This window comes from Carassius auratus, chromosome 37 (genome assembly GCF_003368295.1).
Source record: "Carassius auratus strain Wakin chromosome 37, ASM336829v1, whole genome shotgun sequence".
In the NCBI taxonomy this organism is placed as follows: Eukaryota; Metazoa; Chordata; class Actinopteri; order Cypriniformes; family Cyprinidae; genus Carassius; species Carassius auratus.
Genome location: NC_039279.1, coordinates 3,181,107 through 3,204,572, shown reverse-complemented (window position 1 = coordinate 3,204,572; position 23,466 = coordinate 3,181,107). Strand labels below are relative to the sequence as shown.

General features: G+C 37.2%; 1 protein-coding gene across 1 annotated transcript in view; it reads right to left on the bottom strand.

Moving 5' to 3' along the window:
• Window positions 1–22,302, bottom strand: part of LOC113055912 (cadherin-12-like) — a 119,826-nt gene extending 97,524 nt beyond the window's left edge. The window contains exon 1 of the mRNA XM_026222293.1: window positions 21,933–22,302. The gene's annotated coding sequence lies outside the window, so the exon portion shown is untranslated. The remainder of the gene's footprint in view (window positions 1–21,932) is intronic.
• Window positions 22,303–23,466: the final 1,164 nt, after the last annotated feature.

The following is a 23,466-nucleotide window of genomic DNA, read 5'->3' as shown; positions in this document are numbered from 1 at the left end:
AGACAGATAGCAAGTGAAGTGAAAGGAGGTGGTGAAGTAAAGCTCAGGGAACTGCTCAGAGAAACTTATGCACTAGGACACAATTCATTTTCGGGGAGATGGGTGAGCGGAATGGAGAGCAGCCGTGTGTCCCATGAAACTACCTGAATATGCAGCATGCAGTGCTATATGCCCATTTAGAAACCTGGCTATACAGTGATCTGCCATTGTTCAAGGCACAGTGTTTTACAATTGGCTCATTTTATAATCTAATCACATGTTGAGGTTGTTAAAGACATGGGAAACATATCAAGGTTGGACAAATATGACATTCTATCTCAGTGATCTGGCGCAGTATATCCAGTATGAGTCAGCTTTATACAGGGATATATGGTCGAACAAAACTTTGACATTAAGATTCTTTTGATAGCAAACTGTCCTCATGTGCCTGTCATCATACTGCGTCTCAAAGCAAAATGCTGTCTTATTATGCAGGATTAATCGTGTTGTTTCTGAATTACATTTCGATTAAAGAGATCCAGTGATATCCTGTCTCTCTATCTGCCACTTTGACATCCTTCTCTGTTTCTTTCTGTCCATCAAAGCGTATCGGTTTCCCACCTTAAACCTTGCACCTTTCCCAGACTAAACAGAATGCATTAACCCATGTTCTTATCAAAAATGGCTCGGTTCTTTGTTTCCAGGAAAGGCTCTGAAAAACAGTGACCTTCAGCCTCCCTTCATTCTCTCTGCAACTCGCCGGGCCGTCAAGACGCTTGGCTCAGTCAGAATGATTTCTTATTCCATTTTGGTAGTTGAAGAGCAATGCTTTATCTCTATCCCGGGTTCATGGTTTATACGAAGCAGCCGTGCTGGATTGGAGGGGGGCCGAGCCCTAATCCAAACTGTAAGCTGTTTAGTCAAAGTATGGTGATGAAACAACGTCCTTTGCAGTCACTGTAATTTAAAGGGGGGCTTTGGGAACATGGGCAATTTTGTTATAAATCCATAGCAGTCTTTGAAGGATTGACTTACTGTTTTAACTTTTTTTTTTCTCTTCAGTGACTCCTGTTTGCCCAATACGTTTTTTTTTTTTTTTTTTTTTTTTTTTTTGGCATTATTAGAGAGAAGAATGATGAGTTTGCCTAAGTCTTTGTCAGGGGCTTGTGGGATGTGGCTCTTTGCTCTGAGGTGCTTGGAGGTTAATCTGCATTGGCTCGGATGTGGGTCAGAATTGACGAGGCATGGACAGCATGTTGGTTTCTCACTGTTAAACACATCAATCTTGATGTTGTTACTTCAGCAATAGCATTTGAATTTGTCTGAAGGCTGCTCAAGGAGAAATTGATTTTTTTTTTTTTTTGGTGGGGTTGCCAAATTTGGTCCGATTTTCTCTTTTTTTTAATCCTGTTCCTTTTCTGCACTTAATATAACATTCTTATTTCTCCTGCTTAATGTGATCTGAACAAGTGGGAAATGTTTCTGGATCAGCATCCTTTGCAAGTTCTGTAACTGTATTTCCATCAAGCAATAAGTTCCACTGGATTATAGGTAGGGCTGCACGATTAATCGAATGCGATTTTCATGCGCATCTAGTTAGTAAAACCAGTTCTTTAATCAGTAGTAAATCTCCATGTGCTTTCAGATGGAGCAGCATTCACTACACACAGCCGTAGTTCACTGACAAGCTATGCAAATTCCCGTATGGTTTGTTCCTTCAAGAACAATGAAGAACATCCATCTAGGAACATCCTATGTTTTAATCAATTAAATCCCTGAAAAAATATATATATTTCTATTCCAACCCCCCACCTCATCTAATGACATATGCATGAGAACACCGGAAGCCAAAGAGTGTCTTAGTCTTGCTTTAAAATATAATTGTTATAATACAGAGTAAAATAATGATGCACTCGGCACTGCAGGCTAGAAAGCTCAAGAGTCTCTGCATGTATAAATAGTTTAATGTTTGCTTATGTTTAATGATAAGACTAATCGGTGACCATCCTGGGATTAGGCAAATGTCACTGGTATTTACTCTGCAAAAAGGGAATCATGAGAGCAGGTAAGATCATGACCCTGCAGGAATGGAACATGAGAAGAGAAAGCAGAAGCTGGTGGAAAAGAGAGAGAAATCTCTGTGATTGATGAACAAACACTGAGTCTGTTTGCTTCTTCCATCCAGCTCAGAGGAAACAGAGAGCTAGGCCAAATTCTGAGCCAAGAAGCCTCACTTCACTGAGGTTTGAGCCACTGCAGCAGGAGCGCAAAGACTGAGTTTTATTTATTTTTTTATGTTTTTTATGAATCCAGAATACCAGCATTTGACACAAACATAATATTGTATTTGTGTGTTGTCCTTAGGCAGACCTGAAGCATATATTTGCCATGAATGGGGTGATTTTAATGTATAAAAACTGTAGCATCCAGCAACAAAGTGAAATGCCCATTGTTTGGTGCTAAATAGCATGTTTAATTTTATTTGAAACGGTTAAAGGTGACTGCATTATATTATTATAATTATTATATATTATTATAAATAACATTTCCAGTGAGTTAAAAGGTTAATGCTCTGACTATAGCATTTGACACTGACATACCATCTACCCCAAACCCAACCTTAATCTTACCAATAGTGTTAACAAAAGCAAATGCTGAAGCAACAATGCCTGTTCAGCTTCCAAACATAAGGCACTCTTTTGTGGAGTGTCATGACCGTATTTTCCGGACTATAAGTCACACTTTTTTTCATAGTTTGGCTGGTCCTGCGACTTATAGTCAGGTGCGACTTATTTATCAAAATTAATTTAACATGAACCGAGAGAAATGAACCAATAGAAAACATTACCCTCTCCAGCCACGAGAGGGCGCTCTATGCTGCTCAGTGCTCCTGAAGTCTACACTGAAGACATAGAGCGCCCTCTCGTGGGTGTAGACGGTAATGTTTTCTCTTGGTTCTTGGTTCTAAATAAATGCGACTTATAGTCCAGTGCGACTGTTTTTTTTCCTCGTCATGACGTGTTTTTGGACTGATGCGACTTATAGTCCGAAAAATACCGTACTGTATGCCTTTATTCATTGATACTGTAATTTGTATGAAACGGTAAACAATTTTGTTGGCATTTTATTAGCACTATGGTGTATATTTCATCTGGAAATGTAGGTTTAGGTACATTTTTGTAGTTTTAGGCAGTCAGGTATTTCCAATGAGCCTTGGTTTCCCAGTAAATGTATGTTAGCATAAACATATTACATTGTGTTATTTAATTCTGACTGGCAAATAGTGACATTCTGTGGTCTAAAACTTCTATATAATAACTGCTGAACTGTATGTTGTATCATTGTAGTTATAAGAAGAAGATAATCCTGTCATACTGGCTTTGCTGGTGAAATGAGGTCAAATGGAGTAAGCAAGTATGTTTATATTCTCATGAAATTCAGCTTTGTTGTAGATCAGACAGATGGCACATATACAGGGGTAGAACCACTTGGATGATATACTTCAAATGAACAGTAGATTTTTCTAAACTAATCCAGCACACCACTGAAAAAAAAAGGAAATTGCATGCATATACTGTACTGTATACTATACTTAGTTTTCCTTGAAATTCTTGACCCATTGGACAAGGAAATTATAATCAAGGGAAACACTTTTTTTTTTTCTCTTAATGAAATGAAGATAGGTATTGGCATGCAAGCATATAACCTCAGATTTCATGTGACATTCAGCAGCTGATGAAATATTAATTTCATAGAGGTAGGAAAAGGCTCTGGTGAAATGCTTGATTAGAAAGTAATACTTATTCATACTGACTAAGTATTACATATCTGTTTTCAAATGAGTATTTTCAGTCAAAGTCTTCACTTTGGCCTTAGTTGTTTAAATAATGTGGTCAGCATAAGTAATATAGACAGATGCAGTAGTAGTATATGAATATTTTTAGTGAGATGGATCTTTCCTCTGTCTTCCATTTCCAAATAATTACAGTTTCCAAGGATTAATGCACCTCTAAATAGTATTAAGTCAAATCATGGTATTACTGTTGTTTCAGCATCTTGGAAGCATTGGCAAAACTGGCATGCTTAGAAAATCCTGTAATTTTTTTTCCTCAGCAGACATACACACCCAAATTTAAATTCAGTTTCATAATATCAGACACAATTTCTGAGGGCTGTGCTAGCTAGAGGGCTCTTTGTGATGGACAAGTGCAAGACAATTTGTGGGCGGCACTCAACTCAACACCAGTCTTCTATGAACATGTAGCTCAGCTGGTAATGCACTGGACTGGCAACTACTGACACTTTGTTAATTTGATTTAGTTTTAGTAATAGTCAATGTGTTTGGATGCAAATATCTTTTATATGTCATATTCATTTTAGACAAAAATAGCAGTTTTTGGTTGTAACATTTTAGTGCAAAATGCAACTTGACTTATGCATTTAGATTAGAACATAACTTGCATCATTGTGTGCAGTTGTAAGTTATAATATATTATTTATGTTGTTTATATACTGTATTTGGTTAACCTCATGTGTATAAGATGCATTCGATTTAGTTAATTAGTTTACCAGTGTTCAAACTCTATCGTTCAAAAGACTGGGGTCGGTCATATTATTTTTAAAGTGGTATGAAAGTCATCAAAGCTGCAGTTATTTTATCAAAAAATACAGTGAAAACAGAAATATCACAAGTACTTTCTATTTTCATATATTTTAAAATATAATTTATTAATGTGAATCCAAAACTGAAATTAAAGCAGCCATTAGGTTTTAGTTTCAATTTTTTTCCCCGTAAGATTATAAAAATCTTAACAAATCAGTTGCATTCTTATTGAATAAGTATTAATAAAAAAAATTGAAAGGTAGTGAATAATAATAATAATAATAATAATAATAATAATAATAATAATAATAATAATAATAATCTTTGTTAACAGACATTTCTAACACCGAAAATCTATTCATAGAGAACCCCTCTGCATGGCTTGGAAACTTTCAGGTATAGATGAGAGTGAATATGTATGGATGATATTGATTTGACCCTTTGGGGCGTTTGTCTGAAAGGAGCATCTCTAATGCTTTGAAGCTGCTTCATTGATTTTGTTTAGTCATCGCTTGTGGCTGAGACTCTTCGGCCCTTCTTCCCTCTTCACTTCCTCTTAATTTTATTGTTTTTGTACAACAACCACTTCAAGCTTTTGATCATCAAGCAGTATTCGGCCTTCCTCTTTTCTATACTATCCCTTCTGCCATTACCTTGCCAAGGGTAAACGAGAAAGAAGGAGAAGAGATAAAGAGAGCGCGAGAGAATGTAATATGGCTTGGGGGAAATAGTCAGAGCCCATCCACTTCCCCATGTCTGTAAACTAATAGTCATTCACCTGTCTGACAGGAAATCTTTCCCCTGGTGCCAATGGGCAATGGCTGGGTTATGTTTAAAGTTACAAAGCCTCGGAGGAGACCATCAGTTCTGCAGGCCTCCTCTAGCACTCCCGTGAGCCGCAGGGCCTCACCGACAACCCTAGACTGATGAATGCAGCTAAAGTGGTAAGAGAGATGTGCTGCACAAATGTCTGTCAGTCTGAGAGGATATATTACCAGCTGCAAAGAAGAGTTGTTGAGAGTTTGTCTGGAGGCCGATTACTAGCCTCTGCCTCAAACAGCACACCCACGACTGTCTGATGCATGTTGTGCATGAGAAGAAAAAAGGTGCAAGTGATTCCCTGTCACACCCATGGACAGTTTTGTGTGTATTTTCCTGACCCATGTGCTCCATGTCATAGTTTTGCCCCGTAGTGTTTGATTATGCCTTTATTTGTTCAATCCTGTTCCTGTTCCCATTAAGATCCATGTCTTCTTAAGTCCCTCATTTAGTTCCAGGTGTTCCCCATTTAGATCCTGTATTTAGCCCCATGATTTCTTGAGTCCTGTGTTTAGTCTCAATTGTCATTTGCCAATGTAGTTTTGGATTTCCTTTGTTTTTTGTTATTAAAAGTCTCTTTGCTCTGTGCTCCCTTTGATGTTCTCCAAACCAAAATTTAAACTAAATTTTAGTTATATTTTACTTTCCATTACATTTAAACAACAATTTTATGTTTGCTCAATTCAATTCAAAATTCAAATAAAATTCAATTCCATATCAATTCAGAATGGTGTACAATATTGCACACTGTTTCATCACATTTGCTTGCTTCTAGTGTAAATTAGCCTATATTGTAAGATTAAGTCTCATACTGTCAACATACACATATGGATAGAGTTCATCAGTGCTTTAAGTGGCCCAAAAGAGATGCCGGTACTCTATTATAGCCATTTTTTTTTTTTTTTTTTTTTTTTGATGACTCCCCTCATCCCCTGAGGTAACAACAATATACTGAAGGGGTTTTATATACAGCAGTCAACAGGCAACCTTAATAATAAATCATTTTATTAGTTTGTGGATTTGCTTGACCTAGAAAGAACTACTGAACATGAATAAAATGTGCAAAAGGATTTTGAAAAAATACCCTTAGAAAGAGCTACTGCAATGCATTCAAACTCCCGAACTGACTCAAATGATTCACGCTCCGAACTCCCAAACTGACTCAAATGATTCACACTCCGAATTCGCAAACTGACTCAAATGATTCACAATCCGAACTCCCAAACTGATTCACATGATTCGCGAACCCGCTCCGACCTCTTGAATTGATTCAATGATCCACGAAGCCGCTCCGAACTCCCGAGCTGATTCAAATGATTTGCGATCTCCAAACTGACTCAAATGATTCGCGTACCCGCTCCGAACTCCCGAACTGACTCAAATGATTCGCGATCCCGCTCCGAACTCCCAAACTGGTTCAAATGATTCACGCTTCATACTCCGATTTAGGAAGAATTAGGAAGCGTGCATTGTGAAAGGCGCTCTGAAAAGCGGCAGCGCAGGCAAACGATTAAAACCTCTATTAAAACAGATGTCCAAATGAACGTATCGGTTCGCTAAAAGCACGTTCTGGGCGCAGGGAGAGGTGGCGGTATGCTCAGGAGCTATATTTGGAAGTGGCGGTACTGAGTACCGGTGCGTACCGGCCCACTTACAGCACTGGAGTTCATTGTATGTTTGGAAATGTCATGCTGAGATTGATCCAAATGCTGAATATGTGGCAGTATATGCAGACACACAATAACGCTTTTTCTATTTTACACACGAGTGCTCATACATTTTCTGTCCCTGCTGCAGAGGTGCTGTTTTCTGCATGGCTGTGGTAGGACTTCAGCCAGTTCATTTCTGTCTTGATGTTGTTTCACTGTGTGGGTTTCACTTCGTCCCAGGTAAACCCATGAATATATTCAAAACTTCTTCTACAACCCGAACCCATCAGCTATCCATTCAAATAAGGGAGCGGAGGGGGTGGGGTGGTTCATAAATTAAAAAAATTCATGCAATTGCAGCTTGTTGAAACAGAAACATTTAATGATCATGAAAAACACTGAAAAGTATCAAAGCCATGCAGAGATATGAGTTAACAGCATGACGACAGAACATGGTGATAATGTCACTGCACACACAGCATCCACAGAAAAAAAGAGGTTTATACAGGAGGAATATCATGGCACGGCATGTAAACCACATGCTGTAGAACAGAAATTAACTGTGCAGAGAGAAATGCAAATGATACAGTCTTTGATCTCATTTGTTTTTTACTTTGATAATTTGACACATTTAAAACAAAAACCGAATATTAAGTCATACATATTAAACCAATTGAAATTGTAGCCTTCACAGCTTGTGCAATTACGTTTCTAACTTTTAACTTTAATTACGTTTAATTGAACGTCAAAAGTTCATATTGATCATGTTCTATTCTGTAATGTAAATATAAATCATACACTGTCAATAAAAAGGTGGCATTTTATGCATGCAACAGTCTTTCACTGGCAGTCTTATGAAAATTAGCCATGGCTTTACTAAAGTGACCGTAGTTCAAATATAGTATTTGTAGTGATTGCCACTACAGTAAACAAGGTGAAAGAAGGTGTGGTTTCAGTAACCGCAGTTAGTGTTGAAGCAGCTATGTCATTGAGATGCTGTGTGTATCTAGGCGAAAGCAAAAGCACTTTATTTGACTTCCGAAAGTAGATGCATAGCAGACTGCGCTTGTTGGAAGGAGAAACTTTGTAGAAAATGATGCATTTGAGAGAGGCGGGGCATAGTTGACCTGCAATAATGTACAGTATATGAAAAATAAAGGGTTTTTAAACACTTGTTTGAAAGTTTTAAACAATTAAGAAACCTTAATAGTTCACCTAGAAATTAGAAATTAAAATTGTCATCATTTACTCAACTTGAGCATGAAAATGATTCATATGTTGGTTGAATCTCTCTAAGGTTTGAAGGCGTGTAGGTCTCATGAATCGAAATAACAGATAAAATAGAAGATTAAAGTCTAGATCTAAAAGCTAGATCTTTGCATGGATAGATAGATCGTGTAGTTTTGCACAATACCAAGAGAAAAATATGTTAGGCTATGGGATTATTAGTTGATATTATATGTCCTGTTTTTTGCAGCCTAGGTTAGATCAGAAAAGTTGTTTCTAAAGCTGAAGGAAATACATTTTGATGAAAGATTATCCTTTATGTTTTTTTGTTTGTTTTTTATTAGGGGTGTAACGGTACACAAAAATCACGGTTGGGTATGTACCTCAGTTTTAAAGTCAAGGTACATTTTCGGTACAGTAAGGGAAAGAAATGCAAAAAGGTTGTTTATTACTTTTTTTTTTACAATTTGTTTAAACTTTTTTTTTATATACTTTTTAATAATATATATATATATATATATATATATATATATATATATATATATATATAATAAAAAAAGAATAAGAAATAAAATACTGCTGCAAAGTTCTCCACTAAAATACTCTCAAACCAATATCATATAATAAAATATAATGGAAAATATAAATAAATAACTATGATTACAGTGCAGCATTACCAATCCTAACTTGTAGGCCTGCTCATATTTAAAAAAATATACATAACTTTTCCAAAGTGTAAAGTGCAGCAACAACAGTTTCAGTTTTTAGACCTGCTCCGATTTCGTAATTGCATTGGACCAATCGGAATTAAGAGCAAAGGTCTGTTTAAATGTCGACGGGAGCTGCGTTTGAATTACAATCGTTTTTTTCCTAGTTGTAGTGATGTTCACACTCATGTGATGGCTTTTGAAAACCTTAGGCCGGTGACACACTGGCATATTGCACCTGTCACACATAGTCTATTTTGCCGTCAATACTGTTGACGGTGTCCTTTATCAGTAGGCTTTATATTTATGCTCAACATGAAGTATGGATATTGTTGTCGTGAAGACAAGATCCTGGTCTGTCGGCGTTCTCCCTCTATGTCACCTACAAAAGCAGCAGAAAACGCATTTTTGTCAGGCACGATTCTGGTGTGTAAAGACACAGAAAACGCGAAGCAGCCGTAACACAACTGACACGCAGCAGAAACGCCACGCTCACGTCACGCAGCCAGTGTGTCACCGGCCTTAGAATCAGCTGCAGGGCGGGATTTGTGCTGAACGCGGAGACTTCCGCCACTTAATATGTTCGTTTGGAAACACAAAATATTGCATTTGGTCATTCGGTACACACGTGCACCGTACCGAAAACACTGTATACACAAATACACGTACCGTTACACCCCTATTTTTTATATATAAACCTATCATGCAGAAACTACTAGGGATATTTATTAACAACGAATATATATATATAACTAAATATGGTTGAGCTTGACATTGTCTTTTTGTATGGCAGAGGATGTTTTCATATTGTTAACATCTCATTCTTTATTATTATTATTATTTTTTTTTTTACTTATTTTCTTCTTCTTCCAAGCCACCTCTGCATTGGCAAAGAATTTTTCCACATCCCACCTTTTCGTTCTCTCAATGTAAAAGCAATAACATTTACATTTAACAGACGCTTTTATCCAAAGTTATCCACTGTGTTTTTTATCAGTATGTGTTCCCTGAGAATTGAACCCAGGACCTTTTAAACTGCTAACTAAATGCTCTACCACTGAGCCACAGAGCCAAAATAATGTGAGTTCTTTATTGTCTGCAAATATTTGGAGAAAATGCAGAGAACAAGAAAGAGGGATTAAAAAAGTGGGAAAGATACTGTAGTTTACGCATAGTTGAAGTGTTTATCTATTATGTAAAAGCATCAGAGTGAGATTTTAGTTAATATGTAGATGTGTTGAAGCATGATGTTAATGCTACTGCCATTAAGTATGTGTATATGATCAGCTGCCAGAAACAAGCAGGGAGGATGGAGACAAATCAATATAAACGATGGCGAGAAGCGGCTATCATTCAGGGGGGAAACAGGTGCAATATCTCTCTCAGATAGAAGCCCATCCATCACAGACTTTAATTTGAGATGTTTAGTCCCCCTCCTGCTGATTGTCTCAAAGTGTGTGTGTGTGTAGGTGTGGCAGGTGGAGGGTGACGGAGGGGTTATATGTTCAAAATAAAGCAAAAAAAATAATAAAATAAAAAAAATTGAAAATGGTAGAAAGGCTGAGGTCTGGAATGGCAGAAAAAAGACAAGTGATGGAAATTAGGAAAAAACAAAGAGGCTTTGTTTTCCGGAGCCAAGTGAAATGCCTTGCTGTTTGCTTCAAAGGGTAAATCTGAACTGCAATGGACTGATTTGAAATGTTCTAATTACACGGCAGCTCTCTGTGTTATACAAATGTCACTATACTCGCAAAATAGCACTCTTCTGAAGCTAAGGTAAATATCTTATTAATTCGTCATTCAAAGGTTTGGGGTGGTTAAGATTTTTTAATTGTTAATATATTTTTAAATGTAATTAATTTATTTATTTATTTTACAATGCAATTAATATGAAATTTGGGGTCTGTAGGAAGTGTTTTATGCTTATCAAAAATACAGTAAAACAGAAATCATTCTGATATGTTGATTTTGCCGCTCAAGAAACATTTCTTATCAATGTTGAAAACAGTTGTGCTGCTTCATATTTTGAGCTTGGTCTCATTGTTTATACACAGGTATTAGTGTGTAACATTTACAAGCACAAAACATACAATTTTGTATGTTTTGACTGATGCTGAAACACACAATTTGGACGTATTTCTACATTTAAAACGTTATTACATATTTACAGCTAAAAAACGTAAAATATTTATGTATCTTTTATATCATTATGATATTTGTATAAAAAAAAATTTCAGACCTCTTTACCTACCCCAAACATAAGTGGACCCATTTTATAGCGATTATAAAAAAACGTAAAATGTCTTACATCGTAATATGCAGGGAAAAACTTATTTTGTGTCCAATTGCAAAACAAAGAAAATATTACATAAGTCATCTTTTTTAGGTTTTAAAGTGTAGTCTTGTTTAACGTGTATTTTTCGAAATGGGATGGCAGCAGAAATCCCACGGAACAGAAGGAAAATGTTACTTTATGCAACTGAAAACATAATGCCATTGATATGACAACTGACAACTGAATACAATAAAATAAAATGATAAAACTGTGATTGCAATATTCAGCTTGTTGCAAAGCATCCTGGGATTGCATTCTTTTTGAAGGACATATCCAATGCTGCCATTGAATTTGGCTAAAATAAAGCTTTTATGATGCCTAGCTACGTAGGCAGCTCAGTAGCTTTAGGAACGTTGTCTGTAAATGCCGTATTGTTGCCTCAACCTTGAAACACGTCAAAATGATTTTCATTCTCTTTCACTTTTTTCCAGGCTGCTATCCGTTGAATGCATCGGAGCTGCTGCCTTATACGTTTCAAGACTTTCAGAATAGCAGTAACAATGTCACAGCAACGGATCTATCTGTAACCGTAAGGTGACATCTCAATTGTATGCAAGCAGACACATGCACATGCTAGTACACACACAAGCAGCTCTGCCTGTGATAAAACAGTGTAGAAATTAAGATAAAGCTTTAAACTACATATGGCCCAAAGTGAAGGGAGTCCAAATAATCTCAATTATTGATCAGCATTTGGCAGAAGGCTCTCGACAGGAGTGTTTGCGGCACTGAGTGTTGATGGCAGGCATATCCGGATGAGTGATCTGGTCGGATCTCTCGCTTTGGATGAAAATGATAATGGATACTCAAATGCACACACGCATACACCCAAGTTCAATACCAGGAGCTATCATCACTGTGAACATAAAGGAGGGTAAGAGCTGATGTTATGTCCTTCCATTAAAATTACATGGATGAAGAGAAAGTAGAGACGGGAAAGCAAGAAGCAAGATCGTAGAAAGGGTTGGAGGGAAGATGCCAGATGCAGAAAGAAAATGAAGAGATTAACCAAAGCACAGAAAGAAAGAACTTAAAGGTGTAGTTCACTTAAAAACGAAAATTCTGTCACCATTTCTTTCTAGAGTCAAATGATATGCAGCATTTTGTGACAAAAAGACATTTGGCAGTCTTTCCCTCCAATAAGCTGTTATTCATTGCGAATAGATTATAAAGTGAGTGAACAGAACCGGATCAGTCGGATTAATGAATCATCTAGACTGAATTTCAAATCACATTGAGTTTAATAGTGATGATTCTAATGATTCAATCAGGAATTGAAAATATCTTTTTTTCCAGTCAGTTATAATGTGCATACAATATAGCAAGTAAAACAAAGCACTTTTTTCCCAAGCTTTTTTTATGATGTTTTCTAATTTATTGGAAAAGCGTATTGAAAACATTCTTCAAATTTGTCGTTTTTGGACGACATGAGGTTACGCAGAGGTTTCCAGAGGTGTCATTTTGGGATGAACCATTCCTTAAACTAAGGCATTAATGACTTTGACTTTACATATGTATTATTTTTTGATGATAATTCCAGAGGTATTTATTTATGGACGAGTTTGATTCATTAATAATCATTCAGACTGGATTCCAGATCTCGTTCTGAACCAAATCTGATGATGATTGTAATGATTCACTAAAGAACTGAAAATTGTGGCCTGATGTCAACTTCTTCTGCAGAAGAAAGTCATATCATTTTGGAATGGCATGAAGGTGAGTAAGTGATGACAGAGCTGTCATTTTTTTGGATGAACTATTCCTTGAACTGTCTGAGGCCTTGTTGACTTTGGAATTAGAGGGGTTCGGCTGCCACCCATTCAGTCTCCAGGATATCTGAAGGCCTTCGCCAATCACACAATATGTACACAGGATTACGGTGGATCTTCCCTGCAGCCTGCGGCGGCGTGCAGCACACCAGAGAGTATATCCTCCTCTGTACAGCACTGCCCAACCATTCACTCCCTCAGAGCTCTTGCACTGCATCAGCGATGGCTTATTCAGCTGCATTATGCATTGAGATCAATTTAAGAGAGAACCAGAGATAAGCGGCTCAGGTTTGTGTGAATGAAAAGAGCCATAAGGAATAAGGAATAAGGAACTCGATGCTTTGGAGTGTAAAGGGAGTGTGAAGTGACTAAGAAGTGTCTAAAGGACATGTTGTGAAGTATCCCTGGGCCATAGCATCTACTTTAGCAGCTTTCTTTTCTCTGAAGTCCACTTACAATGTTAAAGGTTTCTTGTAGCAGAAACAGTTATCTTTTAGATTTTTGTGATCATTTGTCTCCCTCTTTGTGACCTTTAGAATTAATAACACTACATATTTAATCTACTGTTCCATTAGTATTCCTACAGTACACAAATGCCCTTTTTGCATATGAAATAAGTAACTGCAATTACAATTTGTGGGTTTGCGGTGTATTCTAATATGTGTGATGCTTCTCTGGTTGATGCAAAACATACTACATATTCTACTTACACTACATATTCAAACATTTTTGGTCAGAAAGATTTTTTAATTATATTTCTAAAAGAAGTCTCTTATGCTCCCCAAGCCTGCATTTATTCAAAACTACAGTAAAAACTGCAATATTGTGAAATAATACTGCAATTTAAGATAATTATTTTCTATTTTAATTTTAATTGAAATTACATTTATTCTGTGATTGCAAAGGTGAATTTTCAGCATCATTACTCCAGTCTTCAGTGACACATGATCCTTCAGAAATCATTCTAATATGCTGATCTGGTGCTTTAAAAACATAATATATTATAAAATACGGAAAGAAAAAAAAGTGTTACATTTTTACAGCGTTACAACCATTCCCGGTTTCCTGCTCATCTCTAACATTAGGATCATTCAGAAGGCTACGCAGAGTGGACTTCGCCACATCTGAATACACTGTCAGAAACAATAAATGTGCAAAAAGTGCATCTTTGGCTCATCTATGAGGCAGATCCCTCAAAGCTATATGTTTGTACCTTATATACACCCAATGTGTGTATGTTACCCTTTAATGACTAATAGAATCAGGCACAAATGTATGGCTTCTAGGTACAATTTTTATGACAGTGTATAAGCTGGAATGTTTTTTGTTTACCTGTAAATAGGTGTTATATACTGTATGTATATAAGGGCTGCAATATGTTTATATGTGCTTTCTGAATGACCCATTTTTGCAACTTATTTCCATAATGGTCTGGTGGAACACATTTTTTTGGCATCATGTAGACAAAGTTTGGTGTGTATAGTGTTACTCTCCTCTGAGCAGTATGCATTAATTCACAGCTAAATGTAAAAAAAAATCCACATTCAAATCAAAATAGCTGACTTCCTGTTGATCGTAGCTGATGACTGTGAATTAGAAAGTTGTCCGTCTTGATAAGAACAATTTTTGTACCCAGTTTGGTGTCTGTAGCTAAAACTAACCCCCCCACTTTTGACAAAAGGTGGCGCTATAGAGTGCCTCTTCCACGCCCTTTTAAAAGCTTTTTCCATTGTCTAGCTATCAAGAATACTGATATGTGTTTTGAGTTTCATGTAAATCTGAGGTTGTTATCTGCCTCAAAATCACCATAACAGAATATTCAAGTTTGACACGTTGCCATGGCAACAATATATAAGATATCAATATCCCCAAAACAGATTTACATCGGCCATGTTTTGTCATTATTCTGATGAAGTTTGAAGCAAATTGAGTAAAAATAAGATGCTGAATTCAAAGCATTTTGAAAATGACTCACTTCCTGCTGCCAGTTGGTGGCGCTATAACGTTGACTCTTAATAGTCACATATATACGATCGGTATCATACAACGAATAAAACAATGAAGTTTGATCAAACTCAGGCAATGTATGTGGATGTTATTAGGCATTTCCTGTTTCTCACTTTTTGCCCTAATTTCAACGCCTCGCCACGGGCAAACCGTTCGAGATATCAAAAATCCCCTCGCAATTTTTCATCCCCAATGTCTTGAGATCATGTTCACCGAGTTTCGTGGCGAACGGGTTGTAAACCTCAGAGGAGTATTTCAAATTCCAGAGCATGCTTTTTTTAAACAGCCATGAATAGCTGACTTCCTGTTGGGCGGAGCCTATGACATAAAGTGTGAAAGTTGTTTGGCTCAATGAGATCTATAAGTGTACCGAGTTTCATATAAATATATGCAAGTGTGTGTGAGCTATGGTTCATGATTTCTGACAGTGTTCCAGGGGGCGCCGTAGAGCCCCTGTGCCACGCCCGGGTCCCAGCCTCTGCAGCGTCCTGATGGCCGCAGATTCCAATGTGTGTGCCAATTTTCATGAGTTTTTGAGCATGTTAAGGCCCCCAAAAACCCCCGGAAGGTTTAATAAAAAATAAAAAAAATAATAATAAATATAGCTGCAAGCAGCGATGGCGGGCTCAAGCCACCAGTGCCATCGCCACCCTGGTGGCATCAGGTAAACTGTGCCCAGCGGGCACATGCATTCACAATATCCCTCTGGCAGTGAGGTTTTAAAGGATATGGCAGTTAAAGGGTTAATCCGAATCATCTAGACTTTAAAATCACATTGACAGAACAATATATATATATATAACTTTAGTAACACTTTACAATAAGATTCCATTCATAAACATTATGTTAACATGAACAATATTTATATAGCATTCATTCATGTCAGTTAATATTCCAAACTTAAACATTAAAACATTGTTTTATTGTGATTTTTTTCCAAGCACATTTTACCAATTCCAAACCATATCAATCTTAATAACTACCATTATTTTTTATTTAATCATTTATGAGTGCTATACAATAGTCCAGGAAAGCTGGAAGAGAAAAACAGGTCAAGAAGAACTGACAAAAAGAATTGCAAAATAATTAGGAAATAATGTGAAGATTAATTTTTAGTCAATTCTGCAAGACAGACTTTCAGGAAAGGAGGTGGAATAAAAATGAGCTCCTAAATCTTAATCCTCAAACCATCGAACAAGAGGAGGTGGTGCTGGTCCTTCACGAGTCACTCTAATCTGTTCATAAAGCCTATATATAAAGCCTTAATATATAGTATTTCACAATACTTCATGGTATTCTAATTAAATCATTTTTTGGAATCTTAAGTCTCTCAGAGCCTGACACCGAGTAATTCTGGAGACTCCAGGAAAGTGGCAGTTCTGTAAAATGTTGGCGCTGGAGACTAAATGCTCCCTGATAGTTTCACACCTAATTCACTTAACACACACACACACACACACACACATTAACCACAGTGACAGAGGGACAGTGTGACATCAGATGTATGATAGTTTTTTAATTTTCTATCATCCATATAGTGTTGTATAGTCATGAAACTATTGTCATGAGACCAGTCATTCTGAGGAAATATGCCTCAGAATGACTTGTCTTTTATGTGTACATTTTTTTTGTAAGTGTTTAGAAGCTGCACTTTAAAAAAATAAAAAGACATTTACTGGTTCCTTTTTTACTATTATTATTTTTACTATTTATTTACTATTTTATTTAAAAAAGCTCTTAAACAAGAATAAATTCGTTTGTTTTGAGCTCGACACTGTACGCGCTGATCGGAGGCGGTGATTTCAGATAGGCAGCCACAAATATTTCATTTTCACACAAACAGTTCAAAAACATCTGAATTTAGCTCTTGGTGTGTTCTAATTGGTTGATTGTGTGATATCGCTGTAATAATTTATTTTTAAAAGCTTTAAAACAGGAATAAATTCGTTTTTTCTGAGCTCTTTACTCCAGACGCTCGTGATCACAGCGGTGATTCATCTCTCCTATTTCTCACGTATCTCTGGCCAGAAATAATTTATCCATGAGCCCTGAACCGGTAATAATCAGATATGTTGGTTTAGCTTGTCAGTGTGAATTAAATCTAAGTATTTATTTGTATTTTAACCAATTTAAAAGTGAAACTAAAAGTCCGGGAATTGAACCTGTAGGGGCGCTATTTCTCTCAGACAAGTCTGGAAGTCTGAAGCACATATACTCAAACAGAGGGACAGAGTGAGATGAGATGTCTGACAGTTTTTTAATTTTCTGTTATCCATACAGTGTTGTAAAGTCGTGAAACTATCCATATTTACTCAGAATGACTTTTTTTCTATATGAAAAAAGGTTTTGAAGTGTTTGGAATTTAAAAATGCAGGACAATTAATAATTCCATTTTTACTGTCATTTAAAAAAATCACCACGACAAAACCGTTCAAGCTATCCAAAATCCATTGGCAATTTAAGTTGTTTAAAATGTGCAATCAAAATTATTCAACCCCCTTGACCTGCAAGACATTTTGTTGTGGAGAACGACATTTTATGAATTCAGTTCAACAAAGGCATCAGTAAAGTATTAGAGAAGGTTTGTTAATACACTTTTGAGTGATTCTGAGAATGGAACACTGATGAATCATGATGAAATTCAAACTGGCTCTAAACATTCATGTTCAAAATTATTCAACCCCCTTTTTGCAGAATCTTTTATTCTTTAAAATCACCAATAAACACTGTCTGTAAGTGATTAGAAGCTTCTGTCACCTCTCTAAAACAGTCTTGGACCATTCCTCGCCTGAAAGAGCTTCCAGATCACTGACAATCTTTGGTTTTCACATTGCCACTGCTTTCTTCAAATTCAACCAGATATTTGCAATGAGAATTAAGCCTGGAGACTGAACAGGTCACTCAAGTACATTCTATGACTGATCTCTGAACCAAGCAGTAGTAGATTTGGATGTGTACTTTGGGATGACTGTCCTGCAGGAAAGTCCATTGATCATCAACTTCAGTCTTTGCACCAAAGGCATCACAATTCTTGTCAAAATGACCTGATACTTAGAAAGAATCCATGATGTCCTTCATACAGACATGATTTCCACTTCCTTCTACAGTAAAGAAACCCCATAACAGGACTGATCCACCACCAAGCTTGACGATGGAGATGGTGTTCTTCTGCTTATGAGCTTTGCCATTTTTTGCAGCAGACATACCGCTGATCCATGGGTCCAAAAAGTTCTAGTTTGGTCACATTACCCCATAAAACATTCCTCCAGAGCTCCACAGGTCCACACAAATGAATTTTATCAAGTTCAAGTTGGCTTTTTGTTCTTCTTGATCAAGAGTGATATTCTACAAGATGTCTCAACATGAAGGCCATACTTGTCTAGTGTTCTTCTTACACGCTGCATTGAAATGGTTTTCCTCCTTTCATCGGGTCATCTTGCAAGTCTTTGGCTGTACATTGCAGGTTTTTTCTCAGTTGCTCTGATTAAACATTTTATGATATTGTGCTTTTTCTTCCACACCCTCAAAGGTTTTCTGGTAAAACACACTTAAAGCTAAGAAATAAGGCTGTGTTTCTATGAACTTTCAATATCTTGGAAATCTTCATATAGCCTTAGCCTTTCTAAAGTAATACAATATTTCTTCTCTTTTGCTTTTGTGAGATCTCTGTTGACATTATTGCTACTCAACTTCAATACATGCATGGGCTAACTGTATGTGTAACGGCTCAAGCTAATTCTGTTTTTAATAGAGTTTCTAAAGGCTTAATTGTGTTTTGAGACTGTTTTATTCCCCACCATGCAAATAAGTGATTTAAAAACAGCAATGTTGAATAGGGGTTCAATAATTATGACATAGCAGTATTATTAAAAAATCTTATAACTCAAATATATTACATTATATATTGACAATATCACTTTTAATATGCCAGAGAACTGTTATAGATGCAACTTTTATTATATCCTGGATCTTCAGAAAAGCTTGTATTTGTAAAGTACTGCAGTCTCTGAGGGGTTGAGTAATTTTGATTGCAACTGTATTTAAAAAAACATGGTTCATGATATGATGTTTAATTTGGTTGTTTTATGGAGATGGATAGGCATGGTGGTTTTATGGGAATGGTGAAGGGGTTCAAGGTTAATCTGGATGTTTGGGTCTATAGCGCACACACACACACACACACACACACACAGATATATCAGTGTGTCCAGCTGTTATTGACCCTTGTGCTCGTGTCCTTGGACCTGTGCCACTTCATGTCATCACTCCCTCTCAATTCCAATTGAATCCTGATGAAAGGGACATGGGGACATGTCGAATCTTGTGCTCTCGTTCTCCTCCGTCTCAGGGTTCCCATCTGCTTTGAGCTGATTAGACCTCATTTAGCTCACCCTCAGAGTTGTCTCCCTCCCTCTGTGCTGATTGTCTCTCTCGGATCTGTCTGGCTCTTGTTACCAACTGGTCAAAATAGGATTCCTCATTAAACCCAATGCTAGCACATCTGCTATAATTCCCTCTGGAAAATAGGACTCTTGTTGGGACATGGCTTTGTTTTCACCAGTAGCTCAGATCACTAGGAGCTCTGCTTCTTCTACTGTCTGCTCTGATCTTGAGCACACAAAGCAAACCAAGACCTGTCAACTTGTTTTTTTTAAAGTAAGTTCAGGAGGGATCTATTCTATCTATTGTCCCTGCCTACTGATTTCAGACACTGATTGAAACCTGACCTTCCTTGCATTTGTAAAGGCTGGCTTGATTTTGGCTTTATCTGTGAGTTAAATTCCATCTGACTGCATTCATCTTTTTTAATATACATTTTTCTGTCCTAGAGTGTCCCACAAATCTGTGCAACCTTTAACAGATGGATGGGATCAGCTTTTTTTTACTGTGTGGCGTTTGCAATGCTGCAACAGATCAAGTGAAAATAGGTGGATAAGTTAGAGATGGACCGATATTGTGTCATATTCCTAGCACATCACGTCCTCTCATTTCTGACAGCTAGAGACAAGAGTCTGGAGGAATTAAAGTGGATTTCACAGCTCACCTCCTATTATTTTTAACGCTATTTTCTACTTTATTCTAGGAATGCTGATGCTGAATTTGACTATACATAAGGGATTAAGCCACACCTCTCTTGGCTCACACACACACACACACACACACACACACACACACACACGTAACAGCTGCCACATTTGCACAAACAACCACTAAAAATTATAGATATGTTGTATCTGGGGGAAAACTCAACACCAGAGTGTGATTCTATATTTGGTTACACTTATCATAATAATGAGCAATTCTGACAGTCATGAAGTGCTTTGTAACATGAATCACTGTGAATTTGATCATTGTATTAAATCTACAGATGATGTCCTTTTTGCATCTCAATGCAAAATGAGATTCTGAAGCATTTAGGTTTCTGAAGCGTTTCCCACGAGAAAAAAAAAAATATATTTTAGGAGTTTTAATGGTTCAACAACTTGTAGAATGGTGTCCAAATATCTGGGACTACTTGTGAAAATATATATAATATTTTTTCATTAAGCGTTTTCCTTACAAATTATATGATCAGGAACATTTTATGAACATTTGCATGAACTCAACAAGAGTAAAACCAGATCATTGCGTACTCCAGCATGGTTTCAAATGTTCCAAAGAGCATCTTGTGCTTCAGTGGAAGCAAGAACATCTAGTCTTTTGTATAAAGAAGTTCACTTGGTTAATGATAAATTATTATCATTCCTCTTTTGTTGTCCAGGTATTATATAAGCCAAATGGTGCATTCTCATATAATTCTAACTATGGCACATCTGCTAGTGTATGTGTGTGATTCACATACTGTACCTCAGCAACACAGAACTGCTCGAGTTATAATCCCTCTCGCATGTCACAAAATCCATAATCTCTGTGAGATTAAATAAACAAATACATAAACACCAGACCCCGGCGCTTTGTACATGCATTTCTCTGTTGATAGTGTGACAATGACGTGGGAGAAACAAAGATTAACAAGTGCATTATGTGGATTAAGTCTCGTTCTTCACAACATGCTGAAACTGTTCACTGCACTGCTGTTTCATATGGGAACAAACTGTCAGGGAAACACTGCATTTTACAGCCAATTGAGATATCCAGCATTGCTAGTAATTTGTCTGTTCTTTTTGAGTCCTCAAAAGCACTTGAAGCAGATCCTTGATGTTGCCCAACTGTCTCTTAGTAGCAGCTCTCTCTCTTTCTCTTTTTCTTTTTTTTTTTCCTTTTTTTCAACCTGTGGTTAACAACTTTGTGGCAGTGCGAAGCAAAGCGCGCACCTGCTTTTATATGTACATGTTGGCTCACACTCATAACTGAAGCTCACACACACACTTCAAGTATGAGTGTTTGTACTGGTGGGTTGCAATCAGGACTTCCACTCCAATCTCTGTGAGCATCGAGCCAGTTTTCCCCTCGCTCTGAACAGTCAGGCAGCAAAACAACCATCTCTCTGCTCAGCCTCCACAGTCAAACTCTCATGCGTTTCCAAAAAGGAGGGCAAAAACTGCTAGTTTCTAAAGGGTACAGGGATTAATCATGGGCTTGCACTGAGTCTTAGCACTGAAAGTATTGCAATTTACATTGACTGAATGTCTGGGCATAAACACTCATGACTGAAGATGCTGACATATCAGTGATTTGGCTGGAGCTTGACAGGAACCCAACACCAATTTTAGAGAGTTATAAATTCTCAGTTTTTGCTCCACGCTCCCTAAAACATTTCATTACTGCCCTGGCAAGAAAGTCCACGCAGCAAAACACACACAGACTCAAGGGATTTGAGCATAGAACACATCCTACCTTACTTGAGTCCTTTTCCAAAGGCAAAAATTAGATGGAGGCTTGAAATAAGTAAAATCCAAATGCTTCACAAACACTTTTCCGTCATCTGCCCTCAACCTCTTTCCCCTTTTCGTTTCACCTTGCCTTCGTGGTTTTAGTTCCTTGTTTTTTCATCTACTCTCTCTCTCAGCAGTCTACCGTTCTTGTTCATCCTGTACAGTACAGAAGCGGAGACATATGCGCGTGCCACTACTGAGAAAAAAGGTTAAGCGAGTGCGCGCTAAGTGTAGATTCCTGCGGTTTTCGCATGCACAGAGAGCGCGCGCGTTTGCGAGTGTCTGAGACAGAGTGACAGTGAGTGAGCTTGTCCGAGAAAAAAAGACAGAGCGGAATGCATTCGCTGACTGCTTCGCTGTCTTCGCGGTCCGTAGCGCGCGTGATTGGAGAGAGTGCGACCCCTGTCAGGTCTCCGGAGTGAGGGATCTTCATCAACTAGATTAGAGAGATGGAGCCTCCCCTTCATCCCTCGTTCCCTCCCTTCACCCCTCCCTCCCGTCAGTCCCGCAGAGAAGCAGCGATCGGGGCGGTCATCGCAGGCATATGCTAATCATCCCGTTCCTCGGGTCTCACGGGAAACGTGTCTCTTCAAAACTAATGCACCTGCAGATGGCCTGTGTTAGTCTGGTTTGTTGGTTTCTCTCTATTAATTTGCTTTTGTGTGCAGGTAAATAGATGCAAGCGAGCTTGTGTGTAAATTATTTTGGCACAAGGCTTGGTACAATGATTTATTTCAATTCAGTTCCAGATTTTAAATAATGGAAATGGGATGCATTTTAATTTTAACTTAAAGTGACATGCAAATTTAAATAAGTTGTTTAGTTATTTAGTTTGTAGTTTATTATGTTATTTTTATGACACACTTTCACAGTTTAACACTAAGCAAACATGATTGTTTTTAAAATGATCAATATATAATTTATATAATATTTATTTATATAAAGGCATCTGAATATATTTTGCAGAATATTTTATTGTGTAATTTATAGCCACGTTATAATTCAACAGTTTCCATGGTTGTGTTAATTGTGTTGACAGTTTAAAACTCAAGTTAGTGAGTTATGTTCAACATGTATAATCATGTTTTGTCATGGAAGTCTAAAATGGCAATTCTAAAAAAAAATTTTCACTACAACAACAGAACTGAAGTGATTTCCTAATGTGACAAACCCCTTCCCCACCCCCTTAAATGCTAATCATGTTGTTTATTTATTTATTTATTTATGTGTCTCTGCAAGATGTTTAAACCATTACTCTTAAGAAGTGGCAGGTCTTCATCAATGCTGACCTATTTTTGAGGGATTCCTGCTGCTCAGCAGAGTCAGTAAATCGATGCATGTGGGGAGCATTTACATGCAAAAATATTATACAGTTGGGAGCTGAGACCACTAGGGAAATTTTAAAATGTTCAAATTTTTTGTGTGCTGCTAGCAGTAGTTGGGATGATGACTGAATGTGTGAATGCAGGCTGGAGTCTTTTACACACATCTTCAAC